Below are 19,754 nucleotides of genomic sequence, written 5' to 3' on the forward strand. Positions count from 1 at the left end.
CAGACCTCGGCGCCCCCCGACTGCACCGCAGAGGAGCACAGAGGTCCTGATACCTCCCACCGGACAGAGAGGGGGAGGCCTGGGAGCTGTGCCCAGTGAGACAAGGCCCCCCGTGGCAGCACCTAGCGAACGGGGAGAGATTGACCCTCGTCCGAGGTGGGCCCTTGTGGCCTCAGGAGCCGCAGCGAACATAGTCGAGGGCAGGCTCGAGGAGGAATCCCGGGGTCTGAACAGGGAGCTGAGGGGCTGGAGCGACAAAGTGACTTGGAGGGCTTCGTGTCGAGAAGAGGCAGCTGAGATGTAGGGAATCTGCAAAGGAAAGCACCACGCAGCTGGGCAGTAAGCAACATATGGCGGTCTCAAAGTAGACGGGCCCACTGGATAGAGGGGACCAAGGCGTGTTAGTGCGGAAGAGGCGAACGCGATAGGCCAATATCGAAGATCCGGAGGCACCCGGAGGAAGCACGCCAGAGATCGGTTGGGCCAGAGTGACACGGGAGGACTACCCCTGAGAGCTCCATGTCGGGAGGTGGGAGTGGCGGTGAAGAAACCCTAGATATCCGGATGCCCCCATGGTGCATGAGAGGAAGGCATCGGGATTAATGAGGGCCTGGCCCCCCGTAAGATGCTAGATAGGCGCGTGGTCCAGCTGAGCCGTAAGCACTTGCAGACGGCTGAAGGTGGCCAGGGGCACTGCGGTTCAGAGTCTAGCCCCAGACACAAGCAGACTGGTCTAGAGCCCCATGGGTATGAAAACATAAGCTGATCTTCCCCGCGAGACTCAGAAGCAGGAGAGCCGGGGGTTGCTCCAGTGTTCAGCGAGGGCCCAGGGAGAGGAGGAGGAAGGTGCGCACGAGCCCCATCCGCAGCGCTGGCAGCAGGGTTAGGCCTGGTTGTACATGGACCAGAACGAAGCTCGAGCCGACACCTCACAAAGGTTGAGGGTGAGGCTACCATATTGAATGGAACCCAGGGGAGGACATGGAGAAAGGGAGGCCCCTCGAAGCACCCCTGCCGACCCAGCAGAGCTCGGAAGGAGGGGTAACAAAGTGGTTTATTGACGAGGAGCAGAACAAAGGCGGGGGCGCAGTGGAGCCTGGAATGCTGTGGATTAGGTGGGAGACACCTGGAAGAGAGGCCAGAGGGGATTTCATTTTGACGCGAAGGAGGAGCAACCCACGGTAAAGACAGCGTACGGAGGGGAAAACAGACACCGTCATCCAAGGGTGCGGCCTTAAACGGGCTGTGTCTTTCCCAACCGGGTAGCGGAGGAAGAGGTGGCACGCTGATGGCGTAAGTACGGGCAAAAAAAGGAGGTACGCTCAAGGACATGTCCGCAAAGCCAGGGTCCCCCCAAAATGGGGCTCTCAAAAGGGCATTTTTAGAGCTGTCACAGACTCTGTTCTCCTCTCAGCGAGAGGATCTGCAATCTGCAACACGTCAAGCAAGACGTTGCCGGTGAGCTACAATCAATCAGGAAGGAGGTGACCGATATCGGAGACAAGGTGGATGCCCTGGATGGTCGTGAGAGTGGACGAGATGAAGAAATTGAGCAACTGCAACAGGAGATCATTAGGCTCACGGACCAGCAACGGAAGGAAGAAAAGGGAGATGTGGAGGAATACGTCGCCGATCTGCTTGCCCAGATCTTAGGAGACACTCCGGCAGCTGAGATCCATATGGACAGGACTCACAGTGAGAATCGCTATAACTCCGGGAAACCACAGGTGGGGGATATCCTCACTTGTGTCCACAGGTTCCACCTGAAGGAACGGATCCTGAGAGAGGAAAGGGTATCATTGCCAATAATCATTAGAGGGCACACCTTGCAACTGTACCAAGAACTTACATCATCTACCCTCCAGAGGAGGAGGGAGTTCTGTTTGGTAACAGTCTTCCTAAGAGAGAAGAAGATTTCCTACGCAGGGGGACATCCCTTTAGGTTGATATTTTGGTGGCAGGCTTGACTTAATCACCTCTGCTTTCTTGCCGAGGCATGCGAACTGTTGCAGATACACATCCGAGATCTAGAGCGAGAGGGAGTGGAGAGGTGGAGTGGCAGAGAGTGGGAGACAGCGGTGGAGACAACTGCCCACCGGACAGGAGGCACCAAGCTAGACTCGGAGCTCATCGCATCAGGGAGGTCTTTCTAGAGAAGCTTTTGGGAGGATTCAGGGACTCAGGGGCCCACCTGAAGATAAGCAGCATGTGGTTTGGGGAGGACGGGTGGACTGGGGGCCGGCGGGAGAGAGGGGTGAAGGAAACCACGCTCTCCTATTTCATTTTCTCCATTGGACTAGTACTTGGCCCCTACCCAAATTCTCACTCTAAGTACAATGGTAACTCTTTGTTTTTGTTAAGAGAGGTTTTATTTTTCTGAGTGCTCAATGTGATCTTGCTACTCTCACACCACAATGGGTGCGACTCGTGGGGTTCAGTGTGAAGACAGGGTGCAAGGGGGACAGCGGGAGGGGCTGGGGAATGGAATAGATGGGGACCCTAAGGCTTTCATGACAGGGGGGTTAGGGATCTTGACCGTAAATGTTAAGGGGCTCAACAAACCAGTTAAAAGACATGCAATTATATTGTACTTGGAACACACGCAGGCCGATATTTGCTTACTTTAGGAAACCCACTTTCAATCCGGTGATTGGCATAGATTAAAATCCTGAGAATTTCCATAGCAGTTCTTTTCCTCTTTACCCCAAAATGCTGCGTGGGTGGCGGTGGTCTTCTCACACTTCTTTAGAAGGAAGGTGGAGTCAAAGGTCACAGAAATCAAGGGTCGCCTCCTGGTGTTTCGCATCTGCATGGGGCAACAATTTTTACATAGAGCAGTAGCCAAAGTCATGTTGACTGATGATCACTGGGTGGTCCTTGGAGGAGACCTGAACCTTGTGTTTCACAATGACCTAGACCGCTCATCACAGAGACAGAGGGAGCGATTTCCCCTAAGGGAACAAGTTGGTTACAGGAGCTAGGCCTGAGAGACCTATGGAGAGAGCGACAGTTAGATACATGAGATTATACTTTCTACTCCCATGCACACAAATCCTACGCTGGGCTCGATTACTACCTGGGCTCTCGTGAGGTTCTAGATGCAACGGACTTGATTGAGATGGAGCCTCACGCCCTCTCAGCTGTCCTCCTGGACCTGTCTTTTCCTCAGGACAATTCTCAGCTGCTGAAGGCTGCAAGAGTCCCTTCTCGGTATACCAGAAGTGGTCAAGCAAATTAAAGACACAACGGCAAATTATTTGGGGTCAATGATACACTGGAGGTGAGCGTTGCAACAGTCTGGGACGCAATGAAGGCAGTGCTTCAAGGCGAAAGTATCTCTATCTCCACAGCAGATAATAGGATCAGGAAGGAAAAATGCATGAAGCTTCACCAACAGGTGCGGGAACTCAAACAAATCCATCGACGTACTGGGGCACCTAAGATCTGGCGACAACTGGAGGCTGTTAGAAAATAGCTGGCAGGGCTGGCACTGGACCATGAGGAGTACGCAATTCTGCATCTCAAACACGCTTTCTACGTAGGGGTAATCAAAGTGGACGGTTACTAGCGAATACATTAAAATGTCAGAGACAGGCCACTGTAGTGGAATCCCTGCAAAGCGAGGACGGCACCTTAGTTGCCGGGGACGAACAAGTGGTAGAGAGATTCAGGTCCTTCTACGCAGCTTTATGAACAGCACAAGATCTTCCTGATCCAGAAATTAAGGGCTACCTCACTGAGGCTTTGGTGACATGCCTCACGGCGGACAAGGCAACTAGCTTGGAGTCACCAATTACGGTGAAGGATGTCATCTCTGCTATATCTCGGTTGAAGACTCGTAAATCGCCTGGGCCTGATGGTTATTCGGCTCCGTTTTATAAGTACTTTTGTAGGGAACTCGCACCATTGCTTACTAGGGTTTTTAATTCCAGCACAAGCCCAGATTCTCTTCCCCCCCTCTATGGTAGAGGCTTCCATAATGGTCACAGCAAAATCTGGCATGGATAAACGCCTTTGTGGGTCCTACTGATCTATCTCCCTTTTAAATTTTAGCCTGAAACTGCTAACTGGAATATTAGCCACACGCCTCACACTCCTTATACCTGCATTGGTGGAGCCTGACCAGGCCCGGTTCATCCCGACCAGACAATCTGCGATCAATACAACGCGTATTTTGCATCTGATAGACAAGGTCACTCGGTCACAACGGGAATCAATGCTGTTCTCCATAGATGGTGAGAAGGCATTTGAGCATGTCCACTGGCCCTATATGGTGGCGACGCTAACACGTTTTGGACTAGGAGAGAGAGAGATTTAGGGCTTGGGTTGTAAGTTGATACAGACCTCCGTCGGTAAAAGTTAATGGTCGGAGTTCCGATCAGTTGCCAATCCGCTGGGGGACGAGGCGGGGTTGCCGTCTGTCCCCTCGCCTCTTCTCTCTATATCTGGAGCAATTCGCTCAGAAAGTCAAGGACAACCCAGAGATAATGGGGGTGCACTTCAGGGGGATGAACATCTTATCTCCCTCAATGCAGACGATGTGCTGGTAGCTTTAGATAATCCGGGGAGATTGCTTCTGAGTTTTGTGGATGAAGTGAGGCGGTTTGGAGCGGTCTCGGGGTGCTACATAAACCTATCCATATCTCAAGCATTGGGACTTGGTGTGGTTCCTGAGGCCCGAGAAGGTCTTTCCCTGGCACATTCAAGTCAATGGGCTTCATGATCCATTTCTTATTTGGACCTCCAACTAGCTCCGATTATAGCAGAGGTGGCTACCTTGAATTATAGCACTTTGCTGGGGAGATTAAAGGCGGACCTTACACAATGGCAGCTTTATCAGCATTTTTGGATTGGGCAGGAGGCAGCCAATAAAATGACGATCCTGCACAAAATTCTATACTTATTCCATACCCTCCCATTGCAGCCCCAAAAGGGGACATTAAAACAGCTACAAAGCGAGATACAGAACTTTGTGTGGGCCAGTAATCGCCCACGGATGAGCAGGAAGCGTAGCTGGTACACGCCAATTAGTGGCGGTTTGAGAATTCCGTGCCTGATGCATCACTACCAGGCCTCGCAACTCAGGTACCTGGTAGAATGGACATACCCTGAGTCCGAAAAGGGATGGTTATTTATGGATAGGGCTTTAGCGGGTACAGCCTTGTGAAAGGTCCCTTTTCTAGCCCGCACTCACCGCCCAGAGAGTCTCTACTTGTCCCTGGCTTCCTCGCCCACACTTCGAGTCTGGGACTTGATGGTAAGTCGAAGAGGGCTTTCGACATTCCCTTCCCCCCTCCCTAGGTGGTGGGGAATAGGGACTTTACCCCAGGCCTCGATGTCACCTTGTTTAAGACTTGGCTGAGGCCAGAGTGTTGGTCAGCAGAGCATTTCTTTGATGAGAAGGGCCCCATACCGTTTGACACTATGCGGGCTGCACTCGCGATACCAGAGGGGGAGAGGTACTGTTACACTCAGATACGGCACTGACTGATGCAGCCGATGGTGAGAGAGGCAACACAGCGATCGCTGACTCATTTTGAGAAGTGGCTGTTGCGTACGGACTCGGACAAGCGAATGATCATCGAGCTGTGCGGGTTCCTGCGAGACAGATACTCGGATTAGAGGTCCATGGCACAACTCAGATGGGAACAGGAAGTGGGCAGACGGCTTTCTGCAAAAGAGTAGCATGACATATTCTATAGGGCGAGGCATACAGCCACGAATGCCTCTAGTATGGAGACAGCGATGAAGATTGCTACATACTGGTATTTGAGACCGGAACGTCTACATCGGGGTACCCCGGAGACTAGTTATAGTTGCTGGAGGAGCTGCGACTCACGGGGTTCCCTGGTCCACATATTGTGGAAGTGTCCTAAATTGAAAGAGTTCTGGGATGAGGCATTTTTTAATACACAACTACCATGGTTCTCCTCTTACACAGTGCTGGGGCTCCACAATCCACTCACATTTCCGCTGAGATCTAGAAGAGGCAAACACATTGAATTAGCTTTGGGAGCTGCACACCAAGCGATACTAGACAGAGAGAACCCCTACGCATTTAAATTGGCTACATAGACTATGGCACGCTTGGGATGGACAGAATCTCCCAGACTTTGGATCAGCAGGGAGACTTGTACTGGAGAATATCAAAGCCGTTTCTTGGCCTACTTTCACAGGAGTTCACAGAACTTACATGCCCCAGATACCTACGACTGCTCCAGCTAACGTCTCCCCAGGAGTAAACCCATGACCACCCAGGCTTAGGTGGGGCTTTGCATACACGGCACCCTTTGCAGTACACTCAGCACATCCTACTGCACCCGGAAGGTGGGGGTGGGCGGTCGGGTGGGGGTTGGGAGTTTTGAGTTTTTTTTTTTAAAGTTGACTGGCAGGTTACTGGCAGCTGTAATGCTATAAGAAATGTGGTATTTGTCACTATTCAGCTCTGCTTTTCAACAATAAAAATAGATTCAAACCTCAAATACAAAGTTATTTCGCTAACTAAAAATGAACTGGTCTGTACCTGCAAAAGGGAAAAACATATTGCAAGCTACTTTCACGTTAAATGACCCTACTGTAAGGTTAAGGTCCACAGTCATGCTAACTTAGCAAGTTACTTTCAGAAGCATATAATTGTGAACATGCATGCAATCCTGTAAATACATTAATCCACACAAGGTTATTCATCTATATGGCACTTTCGCACATAAATATACTTTTATTTATTAGAAGAACAACTGACCACGTTATAGGCACAACACCCACACTTTCATGGTTCATTCTTTCCATCCTATGCAGAATGCACTGCATCAAATGCTTTTTAGCGCAACCCCAGTACAATCTTAGGCTATAGATACATTTTGTCGATGGTCCAGCAGTTCCTAAAACAAAAATAGTTAAATCACACACTCATTTAGAACACTCCATTACTGCACCCTCTATACGAATGCACTACAAAAACTGATTATAATTGTATAATGCTATTACATGAGGCCAAAAGTACACACATATATGTGGCCACATCAAGATAAAAGAGTGGAGCAAAATTATGCTACTCCAGTGACATGGCAAGTATATGTATTTCACTCAGAAACTTTGCCTCTCCCGGGTGAAATAAAAGGTATGAAATCCAGAATAACCTTATCGGGCAATCTTGCTTTGCCAGAAACGTCTGACACAGCAAGGTCTGACAGGTCAGTGCTGGAGCAGGTCTGGTGGGACGATTTGTATTGCCTAAACATTGCCTGCAGCAAACACAAACTCATGCAGTCTCCCATATCCTGCAGAAAAACTAAACATAAATATATATATATTCGTTAGATCAGCTTAACAAATGTTCATATTACGTGTGGTTATATTATTCTATATTTAACATGTATATAGGTCACTTCATCAATAAGTAAATTTGTGTCATAACTATTTATCTACAATTGCTTCACTATTGAATTACAATTGTTTTATAAATTATACAAACAGACAAATTAGCAACATTTGTAAGTCTGAGTTCATTAAATACAACAAAAATGTTGATATATTACCTTCCTTTTAAAAAAATACCTTCCATGTACTTATGGATCTTTATATTTACTACTTTACTCCTGATTCAGCATCTTAAATGCACTACCCTATACCTCTCTCAAAAATGTATCTACCTCCACAATCTGACTCATCCCAAACCTCATTTAACTACTCTCTCAATGCACTACCCTATTTCTAACCCTATACCTCCCTCAAAACATCCTCTACCTCCACTCTCTGTCTCATCCCACACCAAATTCTACTTCTATGATCCCCAAAATAGTATCTTCCCCCCTCTACCCTCCCTGATCATCTTAAACCCTTTTTACTATTCAGATCTCTAAAACAAGCCTTTCTAAACCCTTCTCTCATGTATCTCTCCTAGACTCATTCGATACCTTATCTTTCTCCCGAATCCACTTCTGGAGACTCTTCCCTCCTCCATCCATCCTTTACTCATCTTAAACCACCTCCTGCTGATATGATCTCCAAATGAACACTTTCTAGATCCTTCCCTCTTCTGTCCCTCCACTATCCTTTTCAATCCAACTAACAGACTCACATGTCCACCGCTCAAATTAATTAAATATTTGCCTATACTAGTTCACCACTAATCCTTCTTGGGTTCTGGAGAAGCGCTTCGACACCCTGTATGGTATATATAAACGCAACCACAATTACAATGTACAAGTACCCCTGGTATAGTGCTGTGCCTTGGATAATGGTGGTAATGGCATGATTTTGACTCAGTTTTTCAGCTTATGAAAATACGCACATGTACCACCACAATACATGCATAGAATGGCAGTAGTCCGTGCGAACACTTGATGAAAATGATAAATTGTCTGTACACCGGACATATATTTACTAAAAGTTAAAATATATCAGGTCAAATTAGTTCTTTACATGAAATGTATAAACCTTTGTACAGGGCATATACATATATAGGGTGTGTTTCTTCACAAACTGAAAAGTTGAAAATTATTTCATTTGAGTGATACTTAACTACCACTGTCTCTAATATTAGTGTAACCTGTTTGCTGTCCAACCCTATAATGTTTCCGTATACATTTGACAACATTGCTGTGTGAGCCTGTAAAGTCTGTTTAGCTGTGATGTGTGGCCTGAGATTGAGAAATGTGTGTATTTCTTTTTCTTTTTTCACCTTGCTCTGTCCAATGCTATTCCCATTCATAATGTTATATTTGCAATGTACTTATAAGGGGCTTGATTGGGAAAATGAAAGGAAGTGAAATATGCTATGGCGAATTAAAAGCCCTGTGAAATTGAATGTTCAGAATGTCCAGTAGCATCTTTGGCTTTCTTAACATTTGTTAGATAAATTGTGCTGAAAATGCAATATTTTGCCACGTTCCCACAATTACCTTGAGCATGGTAAACCTGCAACATTCCTAGGGAGGGAGACTAGATCAATGCACCATGAGAATCCTAGAAAATCTCAGGGTGTAAATATTCTGAAAAATGTGCTGTAATATCTGGGTGTGCATAATAAATATCGAAGTTAGAATATCGATTGTACTAAATATCGAGAAAACAATATTAACAGGTAAGTAAGTCTAGATTTTCTATACCTACCTCTACTTTTATGTACCTACCCAGTAAATATACCTTCAAGGCATGTAGATGTGGAGCTAGGAATAGAAAATCTACTTCGCTATATGCACTTACCTTTCAGTATTCTGTGCCACGATATTCTGACCATGACATCGCCGTTTGTTGATATTTATCATGCTGGTATTCAGTAGTAAAGTCTACAATATGCAGTGTGCATGTTGTCAGAAAATTCCTAGGGGTCACTACACCCCAAACACTACCAAGAAGTCAGGTTGGCTTACTGCCGTCTGCGGCAGGGATTATGCTGCACCACTTTCAAAGATTACCAGCCAACCCTGCCAAAATCCCGCTCTAATCAGGCTTATTAAGCATAGTTTCGGAAAGGCCTAATGAACTGATAACGCTAATCTATCTTTAAATCCTCCTAACACTAGCAAGATCAAGAAAACTGAATCCTTGTAACGCCAGGATTGAAAAGAAGAGGTACATAGCTTGAGGCACTTTATGAAACCTCAAGACTTCAACGCCAATGCACCCTTTTGTTCTTTGAATGTGGTTAGTTTCCTTCGATTATCTGGTCTTTTAGGTTCTCCATAAATTTTCAAAAGTGTGGCAACCATGATTATTAACTTCAAGGCTTTAAAGTTGTAAAGAGGCATTGGAAGAGCCACAAAATGCCATTATGCAGCAGTAGCCTGGCTAGAGTAAGTCAGTCGCTGTGGGGATTTTTTTATCAGTATCTGGGCAGTCAAGAGTCAAGAGTCAAGCTTAGACCTCTCAACCAGATGTGTTCTCTTTATACCCAAGGAGTCAAGAGTCAAGCTTAGACCTCTCAACCAGATGTGTTTTCTTTATACCCAAGTTGCAGAGGGTCCTTGTACATTCCAGCAGTTCAGTTCTGTGGCCGGTTCTGGGCAGTTCTGCATTTCTGTGAATTCACTCCATACTGGTCCAGCCATTATCTTTATGATAAGTATGAGAAGGAAGGCAAAGGGGAGGTCAAAGTTTCCTCTCAGGAGAAACCCTAAAAGAAGCGAACAACGGCAAGGGCGGCAGCACAACTTAACGATAGTGGTGGCCTCTCATAGAGAAGAATGGTCCAGGAAGGAGATCGGGGAACTACCTAACATCGTTTATTTCAAGCAGCTTACATCATGGGGGGTAGCGCAGACCATGCCTACAAAACCGTTCAAAGCTTTAAAATCTTCCAGAGCAGTTAGAAGCCAGAGCTCTTCAGCAGTTGAAAGATCAAACTATAGAATTACACATACGTCCAATTTTTCTCTACCCAATTTGAAGTCACTTCTGCCAGTTGCCTTTAGAGCGGTCCCTTCCACCTGTCAGTAGATTTAACCCATTATAGTAATATAAGAGATGAAAGATTAGTTTATTTCCAGAACCTGTAGTTGGAAATTCCTCAGATCAGGGTTTACAATGATAGTGGGTTCATCAGTCTATTCCTCAGATCAAACTATGGACCAGGCAGCCCCCGAAGGGAATAAAGTCATGAACAACCATTAAAAGGCCTGCAGGACAGCCTGACGCCGGTGTGCAACATCATTTGATTAGTGACTTTTGTCCTATGTTTCAATCCCGTAGGCCCTAGAAGTACTTAAAATAGTCAGGAATAGGAGCTGTTCTCTCTCAAGTTTGATGAGAAAGTGGAATCGTTTAGGACTTCCTTGAGATGGCTAAAATGTATGTTTACGCTTTTGCATAGCAGCTGCACTTATTGCTCATTTTGATCACTTCAAGTACAGTAGTAGAGGGGTCTTTGCATATATGCACTTTACTATTTATGCTTCTTTGCGATATTTATGATATTAATTTCAGATTTTGCACTTATGCACTTTTACACAATAGATTGTATGTAATTCATTATGTGGGCATTTGTTTTGTGAGAATGATGGTGATGCCGGGTCTGGTGGCTCAGTGGACTAATGCATCCACTGCAGGGGCCTGTGTTTGACCTCATGGCCACAGGCTCAAATCGCGGCGGGTCCATTCAGCCTTTCATCCATCTGAGGTCGATAAAATGAGTACCATTGAGTTGGGAAACAATAAACATCTGTTATTCAGCACCAAGATGCCCCGTTAGGGGTGAACGTGTGCTTTACAAATACACATGTTATGTTTATGTTATGTTATATTGCGCCTAAATAATAATTCCTATGGAATGGTGGATTTTGGCACAGGAGTTAGGAAAAGGAGAAGAAGAAAATGTAAGGATGGTATTTTTCTAGAATAGTTATAATTATAACAAAGGAAATTGATATATTGAAAATAATTTCATTGAATGTGAATGGATTAAACAATCTGCGTAAATAACTGGCCTGTGATGTGCATCCTTACGCACAAGCCTGTTTTTACTTTCTTGCTAGGTTCTTTTAGTGGATGCAAGAAGGTCTTGGCCCTGGTGTCCTGAGAGAGGTTTTTTCTATAATAAAGTAGTTTGGTTTTCCCTCCCAGTTCACAAGGGTCTTAGGCAATCTCTATAGAATGCTAAAGCCTGATTGTTATTAAATTATTAAAATAATGGCATTGTTATGGTTGATCATGGAATTTAACAAGGCTGCCCTATATCCCAAAATGTATTTGCAATCTTTGCAGAACCTTTGGACATCACAATTAGAAATGTTAGGTATATAACCCACTCCAATACAGCAAATTGCCATAATGAAGCTTTATGCTGATAAGGAAATAGAGGTGAAAATTGTACTTAGCAACTGTTCCCCAGACACTGCGGTTACTGAGGTGCGTCAGTCTTATAATACAAGAGAAAAACGTTATTTAGGGATTTTTATGACATCCAATTTAGCTGATTTATACAATTTAAATTACAGACCATAAATTTTTACAGCTAAATCTCTGGTTTTAAGGTGGAATTTGCTTCCTTTACCGATTCTGAGCAGAGTGGCTCCAATTAGAATGTCTGTTCTGCTTATGTCATATTTTATTTTTACAGCTGTTCCGTGTGTGTTCTAATCTATTTTTTTAAAAGAAAGAGTGAACATGTTATCTTTATTTATTTGGGGTAGCAAATCACCTAGACTGTCGCTTAGCACTTTATATCAATTCATTGCACAGGGCGCATTAGCTCTTCCAAACATAACATCATGTTATGTTGCAACCTTTACTCATATGCCTTTAAGATATACAAGCATGCAACTTGTACATAAATATGTTGATATTGAGTGTAAAATTGCATGTGATTTTGAGATGAATACCATATATATAACTTTATTGGTGTCCCTGCCACATAGTCTTATTTTACCTGTAATACCACTATGTCATGACTGTGCCTATAAGTTGCCAAATTGTGATTGTCCATGTACTGACTATATTTGTGTTAATAAAAAACAGTTTAAAAATAACATGTTGATATTGAATTAATCATTGTTGTTCTTAATGAACATAGAAAAGACAATGGGCGATGTGTATCAAGGGGAATTGCGATTGCAAACTTCGCAATTTGGCCTAGTGCTATGTAAGAAAGCACAACTGTCTCGCAAAGTAAGGAATCGCAAAATTTGGGCCCATAGGCATGGGCAATTCGCAATTAAGGAATATGTAGGATTCGCAATATGTATTGCAAATCCTACATACATAGCGTTTTGTGATTCTCAAATAGCGATTCTAAAGAATGCGCTATTTGAGAATCGCAAAACCTAACATTGATACATATGGCCCAATACAATTAGATTAAAAAAACTTAAGAAAGTTTAATATATAGTTTCGCAGTCGTTTTTAAACAAAAAGATCAGTTTTTAAAAATCTTTAAACTTTTTTTCATTCCAAATATCAATTCTGCAACCCGTTGTAAAAATTTAAATATGATTTACCTTCTTTTTTCTAATAAAATAACAGTTTCTAAATTGCAAAACTAATGGCTTTGATAAATTGCCAGCTGTTGTTATCAATGGTATTTGCTAAACCAGGGCAAGTCTTGAATCATGGTTTCTTGGATATCAAATCATAAAGGTTGGTTGATATGGTTGTCTAATGCTATATATTGTTTTATTTCTTGTATTGATCCAGGTTGTATGAGTAGTAATGTAGATTTGATAATGGACTCCAAAACCCCAATTAAGGTCAGTTAACTCTTGAAATACATATTTGGTTAGTTTAATGTAAGAGGATGTCTTCCCTAGGATTCACCTAAATGGAAATCAGAGGAGAATGTCATTATTTTTCTGGATGTGTAGAAAAATATAAACAAACTGAATGTTATTGTTTTGAGAAGGCCCAATTTTCATAGAATGTAATTTTTCACTAAATAGATAGTATAGTGCATGCCAACGTTCTTGAACAGGATAAATTCTGAACGTTCAGGAAACAGATTTAGACGTGATTCTGCAGAGAAAGGTAATTGGTCTTGCATTATTTTTTGGTTGACTTAGGTTAGATTCTTAGATTCTTTCTGGAATGCTTTTTTGACTAATGTGATAACAAATTGAATATAAAAATATTACACAACCCTGCTACAGATATTCACTGGGAATACCATCAGGTCTATCTAAACTGATATATGTTTTTATGCTTGAGGCTCGATCATTGATATTGTAAAAATGAAGAACTAGATTAACTCCGGCTTTTATGGAGTGGTTAACTGAATGTATAAAGTAGAATATTAAGAAGAAATGTATGCCAGTCATATAGGAGATGCACAAACATGTGTTAGGTTGTGGGATAGTTTTGGATAAGAAGTCAATTAAAATTAAATGTTATATTTATGCACAATGATGACATTCTTTTTACCTGTCCATGTGAATTTGTATTGATTTATTTTTTTAATCGTGCTTGGTGTAGCTCCCTAATTCTCTCTGGAAAAAAAAATTAAAAAAGATATTCCAGCTCCTCAACCCATAGCCTCACAGAGACAGCCTGTCTACTTTCTTAATTTCAGCAGCACTCCACTGTCTGACCTACTGAAATAGATCATTGGAATGTACCTGTTATGTACTGTGGGGTAACCCTGCAATATAGTTTTGATGCCAGGGCTCTCACTCCAAGACTTCTTCCTAAGTATCATACAGAGTATCCCATATAGAAAATGATACCTGCTGTGGATGTAATATGCACTGTGTTGATCGCCACATGTATTCTTCACATGAAGTCAATGTGTGCACATGCAACATCAACATGTCTGAAGCACAAGCAGCATCCATTTTTTAAAGATATGTGAAGGACGTGATCCTTGTGCACTGGTATAACAATTTCAAATGTGGGAGAGGCCAGTAGGTTACTTTCCCAAATCAGGCAACAAGGGAAAATGGCCTGCCCAGCACTATAATCATTTTGCTGCCATCCATGGTTGTCAGGCCTCTGGTGCTTGCAGAGATAACAGTAGTCTCCATTGGAGATGTACTTGGTGTGACCTCCCAAGCACAGAACCCCACTCTTGGTCTCATCCCACAATACGGAAAGGCCTTAACACACACGCATTATCATTGTGAATGTTGAAATGGGAGTCAAAACACTGCAGCTTCCTATGTGGACTTCAAGGCAGGAGCACATCCTCTCTAGAGGCATGCATAAAACCTTGCTTCATCTCAGCCAATATATTAGAGTTGTATAAGAAATTGTCTTTTTGTATTCTGGGCAAAGCACAACTCTACCGTTACAGTTTTTGCATTCCAGGCAGTGCAAAGACCAAGTATGTTTCAATATTCAAATGTTGATAACCGGGGAATAACAACAATGGCAAATCCCCCGAATCTGACAACAAGTCCTAAAGCTTTCCTGCGAAAATCCCTCTATGTATTACCTGGAAGAAAGGACACAGGGAAACCAGTTCAGAAAGTGGAACTGTGTGCCGTTTTATCTGCCGGTAACACCAAACCGCACTTTATTCCCCATTCTGAACTGGAGAACTTGGGCTTGGGTGATAAACCCGGTGGGGTAACCTTATATATTTTCAGAATAGTGGGGCTTATTTACAAGCGCCTTGCGCCACTGGTGCGTCACTTTTAATATGGGGGAAAAGGGACGTTCCAGCGGCGCAAGGAGCTTGTAAATAAGCCCCACTGTTTTTACCAGATTATTTCACTGCCAACCCGGGCATGTGTTTGGTTCTTGTTGCCTTTGTCTGGCATGATAGACGCCAGGGGACTTAGCTCTTCAACATATTCAATACATGCGCTTCCCCCAGTCTGTGTAAACTATGCCAAATGAATGTATTTTCTCCTTTATTTAAGCACTCTACATTATGTAATCCTTAGAACTCCCAGGAAGGGGGAACAATAATACAAGCCATATACAGAGATCTGTCCACGTCTGTCCGATGGGGATCTAAGGAATAGTCCACAGCAGTGGCGTACCGAAACTTGAGGAGGCCCACCTGCACAGCACATGAAGGGGGCCCCTCCTATTACACTCAGGAGCTCTGCCGACAGGGTACTGGGCTGAAGGGGCCCCCTGGAGCTCGGCCCCCACCCGCACCGCGGGGGCCTTTGTTATGCCCCTGGTCCAAAGGTAAACAGATGAAAATGCCTTAGTGTTAGTCCATATGGGAGGTAATAGTTCCTCGGCTTCTGGTCGAAGAATGTTCTTTTGTGATGTAAATAGAACTTTCTGGCACGTTTATGGAAGCTCTCTATGCTTGCAGCAAACGTGTCAGGAAAAAATGACCTGCTTTTTAGATCTCGCCTGTCATAGCGCATGCGCAGCATGAGCTCTTGCTTGTGAAAGATACTGCATACATCGAGGAACTTGAAGCACACCCAGTGCTTAACATTTGTTGGCTTCATTGTCACTGCATTTTAATTGGCCAGCGGGAGCTGGATTCCCTTCCTCTTCTTGGGCTGAAGCAGGGACCAAGTACTGATTGGTTGGTGTCTGATTGAGCTGTGATTGAGGTATTGCTTTTACTTTTTCTTCTTCCCTGTCGTCCTTGTTGAACCTCTTGCCATTTGTAGCTTTGTTTTACTCTGCCACATAGATTTCAAAGAAGCCCTTTTCTCTTTTGAAATGGTTGCTTATTCTGACAACAAATGCTTTTATTTTTTTGTTTAAAACATTTTTTATTTGTATTCATCGTCAACATAACAACCCCACATTTGGCATCTATTACATGCTCGCTGCCCACTTAAGAAATTCATGCTTCCATCTCTGCACGCTAGGTCCCTGATTGTGTTTCCAGTGGCTAGTTATCTCCCTTTTTGCTAGTATCAGGCCCAGATCCAGAAATTTGCTGGTCACTTTGTTGTGCTCTGTATGCGGAAACCAATGCAATAAACTCACTCCCATGTCCTTGTTAAGTGTTCGCTCCGTGACCAACTCCAGTGCCGTAAGTACTTCTCCCCAATATGCTGTCAGATTCGGGCAGGACCACAACATATGCCGAAAGTCCGCACCTTCTGACCCACATCTAGGGCAGCCAGCCATTTCTACCTTAAAGATCTGCCTAATATGCTTCGGGGTCATATATGGCTATGCCCTATGTAACACATAAAATTGTATGAGCTGAAACCTCGCGTTCCGTGTACTCTTCCATGCTCTTTCAACTAGTTTAAGCCAAGTAGCGTCTGGGATGTCCCTCTCTAGGTCCCTCTCCCACTTCCCCTTTAGTTTATCCATTGGTTGCCTCCCCTCCTGTTCCATTCTCCTATTAAGGCATATGATGGCCTTAAACGACAACAAATGCTTTTATTGTGACAACTGATATTATCTGCTTCCAAATGTATTTTCACTAAGACATGGACGCAATTACTTTCTTTAAGCGATAGGATTTTTTGCCAAATATGATATTTTTTTCTTGTTCACGCATGGGGAGAATAACTAATGTGCTCAGAAAGGCAAAGAGCTGCATCGAGACCTAGCAAGCACTGGCAAAGCCAATAGGTCTTGCCTTTGAGACTGTTGGCTCTCACATTGCCTTTGGTTCATGCTGTACAGCATGGGCATTGCTGACATCAACAATGATTTGTAGCCATGCTGTATAGCAGCATGACTAACAATAATAATAATAATAATAATAATAAAAAGGACTATGATGCATCCATCGTTAATGCTCTTTTTAAAAAAGTGCAATAGCCCTGGCTGCATCATAACACTTTTTTAAATGAGTTTTGCCACACTGCAAAGCATCTGCGCTACTGTATAGCATTGACACAAAGCATTGCCCAAGCCTAAAGCTCTTGTAGGCAAGATCCATTGGCTTTGCCAATGCTTGTTAAAAGAAGGCAGATATTTTCACCCCAGGTTACGTGCCACTGCAATGAATATTCTGCTTGTGCTTGGGCAAGGATGTCTTCAGAAAAGAGATCACTGTTGAAATGACGAGCACACGTTAAGTGCACCAGTGGCTGTAAAAACCATGACGTTAGAGCAGTAGACGCTAGTCCCTCTTGGAGCGAGGATGTGGTGTAATGGCCAGAGCTGCAGACTTAGGAATTGGGGAAACAGATTTCAGTCTGGGCTTCGGCTCAACACATCCGGGGATTCTGGGAAATGGCTTAATCTCCTCTTTCCTATAAAAAATGAATGTGTCCTTGTGTAATATAACTGGAGTCAGGAGCTCTCAGGCCAGGGGCCCGCAGGCCGTGCACAGTGTTGGAGGGGCCCCCTGAGCTCGGGAACCACGCAACGCAGGGGCTGCGAGGGCTATTGTTAGGCAACTGGTTTTCAGGTCCATTAATTCTACAAATTGAAGCATTAGAACTATGTTTGCAATTTCTGAAAATGTTTATGAACAATAAGGAAGGAGATGTAACTGCACGCAGGTGCCCCATTGTCAGTATTTGGCACTGTGTAAAAAGGTAACCAGACACATGCATCGCTCTAACTATTTCCTTGTCAGAGCCACTGCATAGCACAACTCCATACCTGCCAACTCAACACAGTGCCACCGTGTGACACACGATATCAGCTTCCATCACACAGTCACCTGACGAGCCGATATCACACGGTGACAGAAAAATCGAGCTGAAAACCACTGTAAACAGTGGTTTTGCAGCTCTTTTTCCAAGGCTTTGAACTGCTGACATACATTAAGAGGTGAGAAAATACCCCAGGACATCAGCACCAGCCTCAGCAAGCTTTTTCTTATTTTTTAATAGGGGACTTGGGGGCGGGGTGGGGTTCAAAAGTGCCTCCTAGGTACTTTTTTTCATGAGGCACCGCCCCTTTCAAGGCCTCATCCCCTCCTCACACTGTGAGATTGTTCTTCAAGTTGGCAGGTATGCAAATCTTACTGGTAGCCAGTCATGACACCGCAGCAAAATAGGCACTGGTGAACAAAACCCTGGCAGTACGGCACTGTAAAGTTTGCCTTCGGCTACCAGCCCAAGGCAGCCACTAACATAGTAGAGTAAATGTTCAAATATTTGTTGCCACCCTCACCACAACATGGCGGTCGCACTGAAGGTCAGACTGGGATAGAAAATAGGCCATGGAACCAGACTAAAAGTGCCACCAATTAGTGAATAAGACTGCTAAAATAGGTGGCCTATATTGGCAAATTGTAGCAGTTTTCAACTTGTAAAGACACTCCTTATAAGAGTTTTGCAAAGATATGGAATACTGCATATATTCCAGCTTGATACAAGCAATGTTTGTTTTAATATCAGGGAAATCAACAATAACAAGCATTGGCAAAGCCAATAGGTCTTGCCTATGTGAGATCTATTGGTTTTGCCAATTTGTTGTTTTTACCCATGTTAGAAGGCAATGCAGATGCTGTGCAGCATGGCAGAAAATGAAAAAAGCTTCATAGTGTTTTTTTTTTTTTTACTTTTAACCATGTGGCACAGCAGCTGCACTGCTGTAACCGCTAAGAAAACACTGACAAAGCTAAGTATCACTTGCATATACAAGAGCTATTTGGCTTTGTCAATGGTATTTTTTGTGGCAGGGCGGGGTGGCAAGTAATACAGGACAGGCCAGAAGGCTTACAGAGGGCAAGCAACATTGTGGCAGGGTGCTGCAGGCTAATTCAAATTAAAAAAATAAAATAAAGTTAGGGAAAAATCGCTACGATACAGCCAGCGTGTTTTTGTGTTTTGGCGGGGACAGGCCAACAGACAGCAGGGGTATGGCAGGAGGGGGCAGGCAACACGAGGGGCAGTGGGAGGAGGGCAGGAGGAGCCTAGGAACACCACAGTCAGTGGGAGGAGGGTTGGATGGGCCAAGCAAGTGGGTTAGGAATGATGGGAAAAACACACACAAAGCGGGAGGGTGTTGGGAGGAACCAGGCAACAGCAACAACACAGGGCAGGCAACAACAACTGGGAAAGCAAGGACAATGGGCAAAGCAACTACGACGGCAAGCAACAAAAAGAAAAAAATACCTGCAAAAGCGCAAGCAGTGGAAGGACACACAGTCATACAACAAATCAGTACTTGATCCAAGCTCCAGGGGAGAGACAAACACACAAAGAGGAAGTGAAGCCGGCATGCGTTGAACAAGGAGATACAAGGAATATAAGCCAATCAATTGTAAGCAATAGGCTACACTAAGCCTCCTCCAAGCTAATAAAATGTCTTGCAAACAACCATTCACCCACAGTCGCAGGCGAGACCTAAATACCATCCAGACCAAAAAACAGGCCCACAAACAGTTCAGAAAATATGGCCCACACACTTCAGGTAATATCTGATTGCCCTATAGGCCCGTCCAACCCTAGCCTCACCAACAGGAAAGCCAGTCATTAAGCAGGTGG

Source organism: Triturus cristatus, chromosome 3_2 (assembly GCF_964204655.1).
Source record: "Triturus cristatus chromosome 3_2, aTriCri1.1, whole genome shotgun sequence".
NCBI lineage: Eukaryota > Metazoa > Chordata > Amphibia > Caudata > Salamandridae > Triturus > Triturus cristatus.